The 14,947-nt window shown below is 40.2% G+C and overlaps 1 long non-coding RNA gene across 2 annotated transcripts; it reads left to right on the forward strand.

The window, feature by feature from the left end:
* The first annotated feature begins 119 nt into the window (after positions 1-119).
* LOC148656807 (uncharacterized) lies at positions 120-13,462 on the forward strand. 2 transcript variants are annotated; one of them, XR_015940830.1, is made up of 4 exons: positions 120-300; positions 4,434-4,546; positions 6,457-7,775; positions 9,850-13,462. It is a non-coding gene; the product is annotated as an uncharacterized LOC148656807 (long non-coding RNA). The 2 variants fall into 2 exon arrangements; XR_015940829.1 differs by lacking the exon at positions 9,850-13,462 and having other exon boundaries at positions 6,457-9,212.
* The last annotated feature ends 1,485 nt before the right edge of the window (positions 13,463-14,947 follow it).

A 14,947-nucleotide genomic window follows, 5' to 3' on the forward strand; every position in this document is an offset into this window, starting at 1 on the left:
GTGGGTGTTGCCGCCGGGCCCCTTCGCCCCCGCCCTTCCTACATTCCCATGGCAACCGCTCAGACTGCAGTGAGGAGCTGTGAGGTCACCCCGCTGTGTTTGGCGTGCTGTCACGTGACCGGCCCCGCCACGCCTGTGTGCTGACGTCAGTGCAGCGCGGCCCGTCACCCCGTTACTGTGTTGCCGAGGGGAGCAGCCCTATGTCATGAGCCCGCTCGCCGTGTTGGGGTTGGTGAGACTGTTTCTGCCTTGAAATACAGGCAAAAATAGTTATGGAACTATTTTAATTAAGACATTTAGGTTAGTACAAAATTCACGCATGAAGGCTCTTAGTTCGTTTCGTTTGTCCCTGTATGATTTATATTTGTCTTTACATTTATAAATGTCTCTTACGTGCCTGTGATGCGTTTTCGTGTTCTTTCCTCGATTCGCACCTCTGTAAACGTTTATTTCATGTATGTAAGCAAGTGTAATTAGATCACATTAAATTTGTGGGGCTAGTTCTGCCGGAAGAATATCGACCCATGTCCTCAATGTACACTCAACAAAATGAGGAATCATTCGATGTCATACTGAATCAGACTTCCCAAACAGTAAACAGGTTCAGAATAAAGGAGTACTGGGTTATGGGCAGGTGCAATAAGTGGATTATGTATGAAGTAAGAGGGGTAACGTGTAATTATACGGGCGTAGTGTGCAGTAATTGTGGGGAGAGTACAATTACAGGATCTGGTGCAGTGTGCAATCCTTGAAGAGTGGTGTGAAATGAATATGTGTAGGTAGATGTCTTATGTCATATAGGATTTGTGAGGTCATGTTTACTTCTACTGCTCGTAGGTTTCCGTGTGCGCTTAATGCAAAACACATTTCTGAGAAATGAAATATTATTGTTAAGTCACGTCGCATTTTTCAACAAGTGCTGGCTTGCTGATTCAAACGCCCTCTTTCCTGCAGAGTTAGACCTGTAAGGACACTAGACGCACTTAACAGTTTGAGTTTTATATGTGAAAGTAAGATTTTCCACAAAACCACTCAGATACTAAAGATTGACAATTGTTAGGGTAATAATTAGTATTCTAGCTAAAAGAACCCAGTACAAGCACATTGCCTTACAAGCCAGAGATCTCTTCATTGTTGGCAAGTCACAATAAGTTGCACACGCTTGTTCAAACATCATTCTCTGCAATGTCACATTTTAGTGCATCAGGAATATATATATTTAACTTTACAAGGAATTGCATTGCAGTCCTAGAAATGTTCAAAATCCTGAATGACAAAGTCAACCTGGTGGCTAAGGTTGTGTTCAGACATGAATCAAGGATCACAGAGCACATGGGGCAGTTGTGGGGCAGTGCATTTAGACCTGTGAACAATATGCACAAAGGCTTGTGGGCACCTCAGCAGCCGTTTTCCTAGAAGGATCCTTCAAGATTCCTGGATCAACAAACTGATAGCAAACAGAGGAATGTTGTAGATTTGTGGAGCAATTATATGATGTCATACTTAACATCTAGTACCGTACAGTATGTTAAATGTTTTGTGTTCTTACTGTATATGAGTGCAAATACTTTTACCAAAACCCCAGAGTAAAATATTACTTTTTGATTCAGAAAGTATTTCATTTTCAAAAATCCAGTATACCTTAATTATACTGAAGTCATTTACAGCAATATAACGCATATTCCGACAGATGATGAAAGAAGATGAAAGTATAGAACTTGTCTACTAAAACCAAATAGATGAACACATTAAAGAATTCATGTATGTGGTCTTGGAAGTTTGAGGGAAAAGTGATGAAGTACTCTATATCAAAGTAAAGGAGGACTATACTGAAAAGTGGTATACTGAAAATTCTGAATGGCCAAACCAACATAAAGTGCCTTGTTCTATTGATCAACCTTGTATTTCATGCCTACTTTTGATAAATTCTATTCTGCTTCCCTTCTGTGATACATAGGCCATGGTTCTCAAGTGTGTCATCCGATTGGTTTTTAACGATGTAACATGAATGTCAGTGAGGTTGATCAGGTCTGTTTGGATGCGGTCAAGGCTTTTTTCAATACTTTCCTTATGCGCACATACCCTCAAAACTGCACTACGCAGTTCATGTATTTTGCATGCTAGTGTAACAGGTCTCAGGGAGTGTAAGATGAGACTGTAACAGTGATGTCACTGGGAGATCAAACCCTGTCCAAGAACTAGCTGCACTGACCACACCTACATCTTCACTCATTGTACAATAACTGGTGTATTTTTAGCTTTGCCACTCTGTTACTAGAGACACGAGTTTCTGAGTAAAACAGACTCCTAGTCATGATCTCACAGTATACAATGTGGACACAGAGATTTTGAACACATAAGAACATAAGAAAGGTTACTAATGAGAGAAGGCCGTACACCCATGTCACACTCAGGCGTGCTGTGGGTATTTATTGGGCTCACAGTAATAAGTGCAATTGTGGCAAAATCTACTTTGAGCTTGCACAATATGGCTTCTCCAAATCCCCTTATTAATTCTATTGGTGAAGCTCTTTTTCATTTAAAGACTGTCAAGCAAAGCCCAGGATGGTAGTACACTGCAGTGGCGGATTAAGTTAGTTTCTTCTGTATGTAAAGCGCTTTGAGATCCTTTGAACTGGAAAGGACCACATTAGTTCAATTAATTACACTGATCATTAAAAGGAAACTATTTTATATTTCGGGGTTAAAAAGAATGAGCATTGATGAGTGCATTTCAAACCACAATAAAAAGAAATAAAAAATAAACAGTAACTGGTAAAACCTCCAATCTATATGTACACCTCAAACGAGATGAAATTTCCAGGTATGCGCAGTGCCATATTCTTCAAATCAGAACAAGACAGCAAAACGTCTGGTGATGTATTGTGGCCCTATGACATTGCAAAAAATCAGACTTGTGAATCCATCTCTTTTAATCCAATATAAATATTGCTCTCGACTTCCAGATGGTTTTGCCGACAAATACTACTTACTCGTTAACTCTGCACACAGATCACGTTGGAACATGTCTGCAGTGAAACGTCTGCTGCACAGCCTGTCCTTATTTACTCATACATCACATCACATTCGTCATTACAGTGACTAGTGAGCAGGAGGGGGCCACATCAGGTCGCAGTTCGTGGGAAATTTCAATGGCGCCTGTGGTGAGACCGGGGACTTGCGACAACATGGTGATTTACAGTACTTTTGCAAAGGTCACAGTTTTGTGCTTTATTCGAAAATGTGTCATTTTTGTCTATAACATCAATTCATGTATTTTGTTACTGAGTTTTAATAACTGGCCTGAGAAATTGGGAGTGCAGTTCCTCTTTAATGATGCTGCTCCTCAGTTCTGAGAGTAGGCGATTCCGTCATTGAGAGGTGAAGGTGTTGAGTGCACAGGCTCTGGGAAAAGAACAGAAAGGGGAACACAGAAACGCAACACAGAACGTCTAGGGGAATAGGGGCAGTGGATAAGGCAAGATGGGATGTTGACACAGATGAGAGATGACACAGGCAGGAGTAGAGTAGCTGAGGCTTTGGTGAGTGTGAATTAGGGTTAGGAATAGTGCAGGTAGCAAGGGAACAGCATGAGAAAAGCAAGCAAGAGGAAATACGAGACAAGTGACAGAATTCGGGATGAGCTGGAGTGCATGGATAGCACTGGCAGGGAGGATGGCGAAGAGGGAGTAATACAATACAGTGTCTTCAGAAAGTATTCACCTCCCTTGGATTTTTTCACAGTTGGTTATTTTGCAAAATACATTTACAGTACATGGGACTCTGTCTCTGATCTACACACATTATTCTGTGATGTCAAAGTGGAATGAAACATTCTTCACATTGTTTTTTCATGGAAGTTAAAAGAACACACCTCTGTGTCTCGATCTGATTAGTAGAACGGCTGAGAGGTAAAACAGGATTTCTCCTGCCAGGCTGGGACACAGCTGGGCTGGACACCCACTGCATCAGAAGCAAGAGGCAGGCAAGAAGAAAAAAGCTAGAGCTGAAAGCATGGGGCACAACAAGGGGGAAGGCTGAAACAGGACTGAGGGAGGAGAGAGGAGAGAGAAGAAACGGAGCCCGAAGCTGACAGCACAGGCACGACACCTGAAGCTCACTGTTAGACGCTTACTTACCACCCAGTGCGACTGTGTTAACTTTGTTCTTGTCTGCAGCTGGAGGAGAACTCAATCTGGCAGTGAATGCTTAAATGGGAGGGCATATATGCATTATGCTTTTGCACAGGAATAAGTAATGTCAAATTCTTCTATGCTGAAGAGTGGAAAGAAGTAAAAAAAAAACAGCATTTCGGCAAAATCTTGAAACCCTTTCAGATTAACCCTTGAAATGAAGCCAGAAAGTGAATGAAATCATCAGCTTGTCACTTAGGAGGGCTTTGATTCTACAGAGCAAATTCACTTCTCTTGTAGGAAAGAGAGCAGCATGTGACAGTGAACTCCGCAGCATGTAGACGTGACTGTTTCAGAAGAATGAAGAGGTCACCTTCCAGAGGACAGTCCTTTCAACAAGAGAATACCTGGAGGTAGATAACATGTGACAACATAAACACAGGGATGATCCCATACTCTAGTCCCAGAAGGAGGGACAAAAAACATTGTAAAGGGTCAATTTAATTTGTTTCATCTAGGGAGGCAAACGTCTTTATATTATTAGATATTAATATCACTTTTTCATTGCCTTTAGCACCCTCCAAAGGGCTTTTTACAGGTCTATTCAGTGTAGCATTAATTTCCAGTCATTTTGCCAAACAAAATCAGCTTGAATTTCTTCTTGTAAAAGCACATAGTTACAAATGGGAAATATGAAAATAGAGCGTATCAGAAATAGGCCAAACATATTAATCAATAACACCTCACCCCTGAAGAAGGCTCCATGGCCGAAATGTTGTGTTTTCTTTCTTCTTTTTTTCAGCATGGAATAAACCTGTTAATTGTTCCTTTACATATTAATCACTCTCTCTCTCTCTCTCATCCTAGCGTTAATCCCACATCAGCAGGGTCTGCTTGTCGGCACGCCCGTCTCCATTTGGTGGTTTGAACCAAATCTTTGAGCTGACGTGGCCATTAAATGCGACCCAGAATACTCCAACCGGCACGTCGCTCCGCCTGCCGTCGGTCCATATTAATCAATAAGTCAATTAAATAATCATAACCCCCAAATTATAAAGATTTTGCCATTTTACCACAGGCGGTTAGTATAATTGGAGGCACCTGGGTTCTTTGTTCTCTGGCACAGCTTTCGGGAAAAGAATAATAATTCAGGTGCACTGGGTTAAACATTTATTAATAATAATAATGCACACACCAAATACCACACAACATGAACATACAGCATACATGATAAGCTATTGACAAGGCATCCCAGAGGCCTGTGTTTTGACCAACCAGAAAACCCTAGACTTCTACCAAGTATTCAAATCCTGTATAACACAGGCCAACAAGAGAAATAAATCTGCTCTATAAACTCCTGATTCCAAAAATGCATTCATTAACCAGGAGAGATTGTTTTTAATTGAGGGATTCTCTGTACAGGAAATCAAAGTTTCCATATAAACAACAGAATGGCAAGCTCTCTTAAGAAGGTTCAAGTCCTTAAATGGAATCTGGTCTTTACGGAAGATCTGGACAAGATCTCTTCTCCTTCTTTCTCTTCTTGTCCTCCTGCCTTCTCCCCGCTCTGTCTACCCGCCATTTCATGCTGTGATCCCCGACTGTCCACGACACCATATTTGTTTACCCAGGGCTTAAGTAAGCTAGGCAAAGCAGATGATTCCTTTGATCAGTGTTTCACTCAGTACAACTCAGTAAACACTGTAGCTCCGTTCTTGCTTCAAAGTTCCCCGAGTCCTGTAAATAATGACATTAGCCAGGTGTTAACCATCGTCTCTGGATTCTTAAATATGCTTCAGCAGCCCCTTCCAGGAACCATAATAATATCACATCAAAAATAGGTGTCCTATCTATTTTAAACTTTTGTTTAGGCTGCAAAAGCAGTACAGTAAAATATTGCCTTGTACTGCAATCTGTTGATGGGAATGTGCAACAGCTCCCCCTGCTGTCTAGCCACACAGAAGCCACCTGTGTTGAACAATGAATGGGGAAATGTCCCTGGTTTTTCTGTTGTATCCATTATTTCTAAAATTATTAGTTCTAATATTTTTGTTACAATAGTATTTATGTTACATTTCAAATTTAGAACATTTTAGTCCATTTTGGATAATCTTGGATTGCAAGCCTCTGTTTAGTTCATTTCCTAACTGTTTTGTTCCATATTCTTCTTTTTTCAAATGGAGTTTTATCCAAATATTTTCTTGAAAAAGTGAATTTTTCATTGATGGAACATATAACAATACCTAGCCTACGTTTTTAATACATCCAGTATCAACTTAATTATCAATATTTCTGTTTTTTTTTTCTCTCTGTTTTGGTACAGATGCACAGCACAAGCACAAGGTTTTACATCAATAGCTCCCTGGGTGCAATGTTCAGCTCAAGTCTTATGATTTCATCAAAATATTACTCAGTGTGCGGTATCTGAAATAGAAGGAGCTGTAAAAACTGCCATTCAAAAACCAAGATTGTAATTAATGAATGAACAGCAAAAAATACCATTAAGTCCTGCTGGGGTACTGATAGACATGTTGTTGCTCTCGGCGTGATGAAAGGTAGCCCTCTGTGAGACAGGTTGCCAGGAGAATGAGAAGCTCTGCTTGAACATCCAGACGCTTTGTGCAGAGAAGCCAGGAAGCTGACTCTGTGGGGGACAGGCTTCATCCTGGGAGCCAGAGGATTACCACACTGGCCCCTGACCCTCACAAGCTGAGTCCTGTACTTCCTCACTTGCAGACCTGGAGAGACATAACCAAGCAGAAATAATAGATGTAATTCAGGAAGATACAATCCCAGTAGCAGCAGAATGACAGCAGCTCACTCTTGGCATGAAGAAGATCTCTGTTCCTGTGTAACATTGAAAACCTAGAGGCTACGTTCTGTGGACCAGAAAACACCAGAGGTGGTCGAGTGGTGGTGAAGGGTTTCATTTACCATTGAGTGACGATTTGCTCTTGACAGACCTGATGGAAGACAGCATGCATGGAGACATTGTGAGGAGCCTTTTGCCAATTAACGTAGGGCAATGGTGACTTGATGGACTGGGGAGGATTCTTCTCCCCTATATTTCTTGAGCCAATGTTGTTCCAGCATTCCGGTCCAGAAGTGCTGATTTTGCAGCAAGAGAATGGAGGGCCACACAGTTGCTAGGATTACAGTGGCATGAGTTCTCCTTGCCTGAGTACAACAGGACGTCTTTGGGACCAAGTCACAAGTGTCATCAACAGGATACAACCTTGACTGGGATACCTCTTCCATTGGCAGCAGTTTTATACTGTTGGAGGAGTGACAGGACATCAAACCGCATGAGATGCGGTGCTGTGGCTTGTCGTGTAGCTTGCTGGTCTGCGGTTGGTGAGACTCTGCAGAATAAACTGCTCCCGGGGAAGGTCTGGGTTCAAATCCACTGAGTGCAGGGCCTTTGGGTGGAGCAGTGGCACAGTGGCTAAGGATCAGTGCCTGTGGCTGGAAGGTTGCTGGTTCAAATCCCATGGCTGGCAGAGGAATCCTACTCCGTTGGGCCCCTGAGCCAGGTCCTTAGTCCCCAACTGCTCCAGGGGGCACCTCATCAATGGCTGACCTTGTGCTCTGACTCCCAGCTTCTCTCTCCCCGTCTGTGTGTCTCATGGAGAGCAAGTTGGGGTATGTGAAAAGACAAATTCCTAATGCAAGAAATTCTGTAGGGCTAATAGAGTGATCTGATCTTATATGCAGAACCAGACTGGGACAAAGTGGTGTTAATAGTTTTGTAAATCTATTTATATTGACCCCTGACTTAGAAAATGGAAAGATGGATATTTACATCAATACTCCATTACATTACATATGAAACATAAATACAGTATATATTACTATTCTTTTATTTGATTTGTGTCTGTGTTTCAGATGTTTGAAATCCATAATTTCTACAAATTGAGTATTGCAATGGTACAGTACAGTATATACCAGTACTATTCCGTCTCTTCTGGGAAAAAATAAAATGGCATGTTTGCTTTAATAGTGTAAAAGGGCTGATAAAGAGCTTCTGTTCCTAACAAAATACCTGAATTAACTTGCCTTAAGTGGTATGGACTGTTGCAAGACTGTAACGATAATAGACAAGGGTTTCCTGAACTGTAACCCGATACTTATGACTCATTTTGCTTTTCACGTCACAGCTGTTGGTCCAATGAAACTTTAATAAATAAGTTCCAGACATGCTGTTCTGTGAAAAGAAAAGCCCAGCTGTGGAATATGAAGCTGTGGATATAAGATGTTGTTTACCTCTCTTCAAAGGTATTCTAATGAGCAGAGAAGGCAGATCAAAGCATGAAAAAGAATGCTGGGCAAAGGGAGATGAAAAATGCTTTGTACTGTCGTTCAAAAACATCAGCAAGTTGGGCTCAATGACCTGGGTATAGTCACACAAGTGCTCCAGTAAAATGTGAAATGAATTTGTGATGTTTTTGGCAATCAGAAGCAAACATGAGTGACAGTCAGTGGCCGAACATGACATAATCACAACGCCAGTGTGGGTTTGATTAGAGCTGTAGAGCAGACCTACCCAGCAGACACAGCAACAGGTGCACGAGTCACACTGAGTCTTTCCTACAGTATATGTCCGCTGTAGAAGGGACCCACAAATCTATCATCACACAGCCCCCGAACGTCTTCATTAGTCCGATGTGTGCAGTCTTGAGTTTGCAGATAAAAGTATTCATATACAGACATGAGACACTGAATATGTCTATAACTGCTCGGCAAGTTTATGCAAATTGTTCAAAACAGTATGTCAGGAAATATTTTAAATACAGTCACAGAGCATCAAACACTGAATTCATTTCTCATTGTTTGGTGGGTTATGTAACTGGGAAATTTCAAGTTTGTTGTGCCTAATAATATAAATTCTCTGTAAACATATCTTTATTCACTACTGTGATGAAGCGTTCGGTAGTAGATGTAGCTTTTTGTTTTTCTTTTATCTGCAGAAGAAAAAAAATAAATTATTGTATTTTCATCTGAAGAACCTGAGAGGATATACTATATCTGCAGTGGAATGGCACAAAGGGCCTCCAAATAAAGCTAATAGCGAAGTCAAAACTGTTATTTTTGCTTCATAGCAAGTTGTATTTGCGATCATGAGATTAGTTTTGTATTTGGATAATAAGCACAATATATTATAGATCTAGTTTAGGGGAATTCCCTGCATATATCTAAGTATATTACAATGTCCAATCTAGTGACTATTCACTCAAAGTAAATTTCATGAGTCATGTGACAGTATTTAGATGCACCTTCCATTCTAACAATACCTGCATGATCTCTGCAGCCCGTTCGGATTAGAAACTGTGTGTATTTGTTTGAGGTCCTTTGCTAAGAGCTTGCTGTGGCCATTTTGAGGTCTTGCCTATTCTTGGCGTGTTCTGACTTCAGTTTGTTGTTCAGCATGGAAAATTCTACTTCACTGGATTCTGATTTGCCAAGTTTAAGTTTTTCCACATTTTGTTTTTCCTGGTGAACACCTCGGTTGCTTTAGCAGAGTCTTTTGGGTCATCGTCATGCCGCATGGCAGAATCCCTTAGCTTTTCTATGGGTGAGTTTGAAAATGTCTTTTGTAAGTGAATTGGTCATATCTACAGCACAATGTTACAGGCTGACCTCTTTGTCTATGTCTCATATGTGGTATTTTACTTAACATTGCTGCTGTGGAATTAATCATTTGTTTCTGCATTTTCAGAAGACCTTCAAATCCTACATTTGTAGCAGGCCTGCACTCATTACTATAGAGAAACAGTGACAATGTCCTCTGGAATTTCTGATCTGATGTGATTGTTACTGAAAACAACAAAGGTTGCCAATAAATGTTAAAGCTGGGATCCCAAAAATGCATCAGGATTATATAAATTTTAATCAATAATTTAAAGATTATGACAGTTTTAGACACACCAGTGTCGGTATTGTTTGTGATAATAATCCCCGGCACCCTGGATTAACAGTTGCATCATACTTGTATAGTACAATATATACATTTGCATCCCTTGGAAAATGTTTTGGAGGGCCCACGTCTCGTGTTTTCTATTTACCACTAGATGTCAGTGTTGCACAGCAGGTCTGTGATTTAGCCAGTATTTCGAAATAATAGCCAGTATTTTCTATAACATTTATAAAATAATATCTATTCATATCTATAGAACACTAAGCAAACTATTTTTTTTTAGTAAAAGGTCTTGAGACAATAATCAAGACATTTAGTTTGGGTATGCCTCTCTGTGAAACCCCTAACTTAAGTCAAAATAAAACCAAAAAAATCTGGTTTAAGTATTTATAGGAGTAAATGTATAGTATAGTTTTAACAAAGGAGTTTCACTATCAGAAATATTTAAAATAATTTAGTTAAAAAGTTCTCTAATATATTGGCAGGTGTAATCAAAGAAGACTAGACAGGATTTAGGAAAACAAAAACAAAATATGTTGATATATTTTTGACAGGGAACAAAAATAAATTAAAAAGAGAAAATTCAATGTTTTAAGTCAGTAGACATTACTCTCTACCTCTCTCTATTGCAACAAAAGCAGGGGACCAATTATAGCTGATACAGTTTTTAACAAAACAAATCTACATTTCATTCATGTGAAGTTTGGAGCCATAGGAATTTTCCTTCACCACTGAATTCCTTCATTCACAACTTATCAAAATCACAGCTCTTATTCAAGAAATAGATACAATAATACAATTTCAAATGTCTAATTTTACTACCAGTGTCTCTCCCTCAAACACATGCAGACTAAAAACAAAACAAAAAACAGCCTTCAGCATTCATGCAGAGATGACTTCGTTATGCTCTACGTCGTACTGTGATACTCTCTGCAAGTGGTGATCCTCCTTATTAGCTCAATCCTCAGGCTAAATTGGGAGCCAAGCAGAATTGAAATAAGTTAGACAACATAATTAAACAACGGTGTATTGCTTATTTATGTGTATTAACCTGCAATGCATGACTAATCCAACGATATCCTTTTATATCCATCACCATCTAAATGATACACAAGGGAGAACAGTTTATTATTTTTCTTCACCGAGAAAGTATGAGGTTCGATTTGTGTTTGCCTTTAATCCTGTTGGTAGAAGCCCAGTTTCACCACGGTCAATAAAGAAGTGGCGCATGGCACTTGTATCAAATGAAGAGATTCTATAACAGTAGGATTTACACTTCGTTTTTTTTAAATCATCTCTTTCAGTTTGAATTAAACCCCATGAAAGCCAAACAATAATTAGGGGGCTGTTTGTTTTGGTGTAAACAGTATAAGTGGTCTCCATGGATTTGGACTCTTTCGTCAATCATTTTCTCATAAATGAATTCCATGTTTGTATAATCTTGTTGAATTTAATTGAGAGCACTGTTGATTTCAAGTAGCTCAGTTGTTGGCAATCCTTTGCTCAAGGAATGTAAGATCCTCCAGATTTATTTTCATTTAACTAACTACTACATAAACAAGCCAATTACTTTATACAGGTATGCCGAAAAAAATTGAAATTGTCCAGGATTAAAGTATATTAGGATTCCTCTTAAACACGTAGGACTGTACTGTGCCAAGTGTCACGGTCGACATCCCTCCCCTAGAGCGCGCTCCACTACTCCTGTCATGAGGTCTGTCTTTGATTACTGTATGTTCTTGAGGTGTGCCTTGTTTTGCCTCTCTCTATTTATTCCCATTGCCTCCAGTGCTCAGGGCTCAGCATTAGGGTTCGGATGTCGCGGGGCCCGCCTATCACCAGGCTGCTGGACACCTGAGGGCACAGGCCTCACCCCCGACATCGCCTGACCACTGAGCCCGGGGCCTGGAGGACCTCATCCCGTGATCCCAGGACTTCCGTGTTCGTGTTTCCCCCCTCCCAGGGGTTTTAACCTTGTCTTGTCTCAGGATGGATCTCACGGTATCGCACACCTGGACTGTGCCCTGACCCTCCTTTGGACCTGTTCGGATTGGGAGGTCTCTCTTTGTTCCCCTGTTCACCCGTTCACGCACTGTCACTGCTATTGTGATGCACTACTAAACCCCTATGTGATTTCCCCGAACTATGTCTCCTATTTCCTCCACCTCATACCACTTCGCACAGGGCCTAACATAACACCCGCGACGGATTGTGGAGCCACTCCGTAACACCAAGGGACCCCAGGGCATCATCACCTGCAGAAATCAGAATGCAGGAACCTGCTGTCAATTCAGCACAATTACATCTTGGTTTTTTTAAAGAATACAGAGGGAATTCATCATCCTCTTCAACTCATTTTGCCCGTGATAAAATGTGGGACACGTTGAAATGTCACACAATCCTCGTTTTTCCAAAGCTGTGCATTTTAGGAGTTGAGCTCCCACCCTTCTACAATTTGTTCTATCCCATTGATTTGGATAAAAGCACGTTTGAACAGAAAAAGCCCTTTCATTGCTCCTCCTGGTATTACTTTGCTAATGACCCGGCTGCTCCTGCTATTCTTACTGCTGTTCCCTTTTCTTCTTTCTGAGAGTGTAAATATTGCAAAACTGAACTGAATCTGAACTGGCATCACAATGATAATGACTCATAGAGTAACTGAGAGGGGGCCACATAGCTAAGTTGTTTTTTTTAGGGAATAAGTAATACAAGCTTCACATCTAGCTTTTTCTTGTAAGGATTGACTGGACCAACCACATGGCTTGTAGCTTGTTCCATTCTCCCACAACTCATAGTGTAGAGAAGCGACTATTGTTTTAAAGGCACTGCCTTCAGCTTCCACCTCTGTCCACAGCTCCATGTTTCATGCCTGATTCCGGAGTTCTCAGATAAAAAGATTTCTTTCATTCGACCTGTCTTTGCAGGACGGGTTAGTGTACCAGTATGAATGCAACATTGTCCTTATAATATACTGTAGAACAAATATCACAATCAAACACAACACAATTATTTTAATTTTTTAAACAATATTCCAACACTCACCTGTGAACACCAAGGTGCAACAAAAAAAGACAAATAACAATACACAACTTAAAATACCTTTAAAACAGACTAAAGAGAACTATCTAAGAATCTTAGAAAACTTGTTAGGACCCTAATAATGAAATAAAAATTACCTACACAACTACCCGTACTTAAACTCAAAGTTTGGGAACTCAAAGGAATGTTTAGCCTTCCATTTTTAAGAACCCATTTTGGAGACATGTATTCACATTTTCTATTTATTTTACATTTAAAAAGCTGAATGTGTAGGTTTGGTACATTGTATTTCCAGTTTTGTCAGCCTTTAGATCACACCTAGTGCTCTAACTCACTTTGATAAATATATAGGGAATAACAAAATAAACCTCCACTTTAATTTATATATTCCTTACACAGCAAAGTTTTAGCATGTTCAAAAAAAATTAAAAAGCAAACCTCTTTACTGATTTAATATTGGTTAGGACATTCAATCCCCTGTAGTCACTCATCCAGTTCCAAGAGTAATGGAAGCAATTCAGCACTGAAACAGCACCAACATTGTAGCGAGAGCAGGCCAAGGACTGCTTTTATATCTATTAACTGCAGAAATACATGATAACCCTGAAGCCACTGTATAGGAAATCCAATAACATCTGAAACCATTAGAGGTCCCGATTCCAAATAACAATTTTTTATAACGATATAATTGTAAGACAACTTAAAGTAAACAGTACCGATGGTTTGCTGTTTGTGATTTCCGAGGGTGACTTTTTGAAAAGAAATGTTAAGGTTACGATGCAACACGTTTCAGAATCATTTACAATACCAGCTCTAAAGTTTTTAAATCTATCTGCTGTAAATCTATTTGCTTTTCCCCCAGTTTTCATTTCTGAAATGTGTCACAGAAACCACAGGAACCAGTTAAGCCTCTGTTCCTCTTGTCAATCGGCAGATGTCGTGACAACAGAATCAGGCTACAGATCGATTCCACCTGTACACAATTAAACAAGCATTTTACCTAAAACCAGCAGGGTAATTTTAATCAGCCTGGACAGCAATTCCCCACCCAGCTATAGACTCTCATCTCTTGTCTAAGTGTTCTGGGCACTTTGTACTTACTTAATTGTTCTTCCCCGGCTTCATACTACACTTGACTATACTCCTGCGCTTTGCCTGTCTTCTCTCGTGTTTCAGCCTGGTTTCAGCCTGGTTTCAGCTTTGCCTTGGATGGACTTGTGCCTCAGCTTGCTTCCTCGACCTCTCCTGCAGATCGCTCTCTGTGCTATAGCCCTGTACACACACTTGGATTCAGCTCCCTGCTGCAGACTGCTGCACTTACACTGCTGAAATGGTGTTCAAAATAAGCATTCAACCACTAAGGCACCAACCCACTAAGGTCTGGATCAACGTATCTTTATGTTATCTTTAAAATAAAAAAAACAATACAAAGTTCTTACTTTTGAACATTTTGTCTTGACTTGCAAGTCAAAACAAACTAGCATATTTCTGCTAGAAACATTTTCCAGGAAACAACAAAAAATCCAGAATTTCAAAGGCATCACAAATGTCTATATGTTGTGAAAAACCTAACCCTAACCCTAGTTCAGGCATTTCTAGACCATATCTACTTTGCCTAAACTTGAGTTGAAAATATGCTTTGAAACTAAAATGAATCCATCGTGAACAGCTGCCAATAAACAATGAATAATCAATTGTGATATTTTGTACTGGCACTCTGAAGTACATCTGCAGCTTGATGATTCATGGTCTGTTTTATGCACATTTCCAAACACCTGGCTTTTCACTGGATTTGAGGTCAAATTGGTGGTGGTGGAGGGGAGACCCCATTACCCATAATAAGAAATGGTGAGACAGACTG

This window comes from Lepisosteus platostomus, chromosome 8 (genome assembly GCF_059453375.1).
Source record: "Lepisosteus platostomus isolate fLepPlt1 chromosome 8, fLepPlt1.hap1, whole genome shotgun sequence".
Lineage (NCBI taxonomy): Eukaryota > Metazoa > Chordata > Actinopteri > Semionotiformes > Lepisosteidae > Lepisosteus > Lepisosteus platostomus.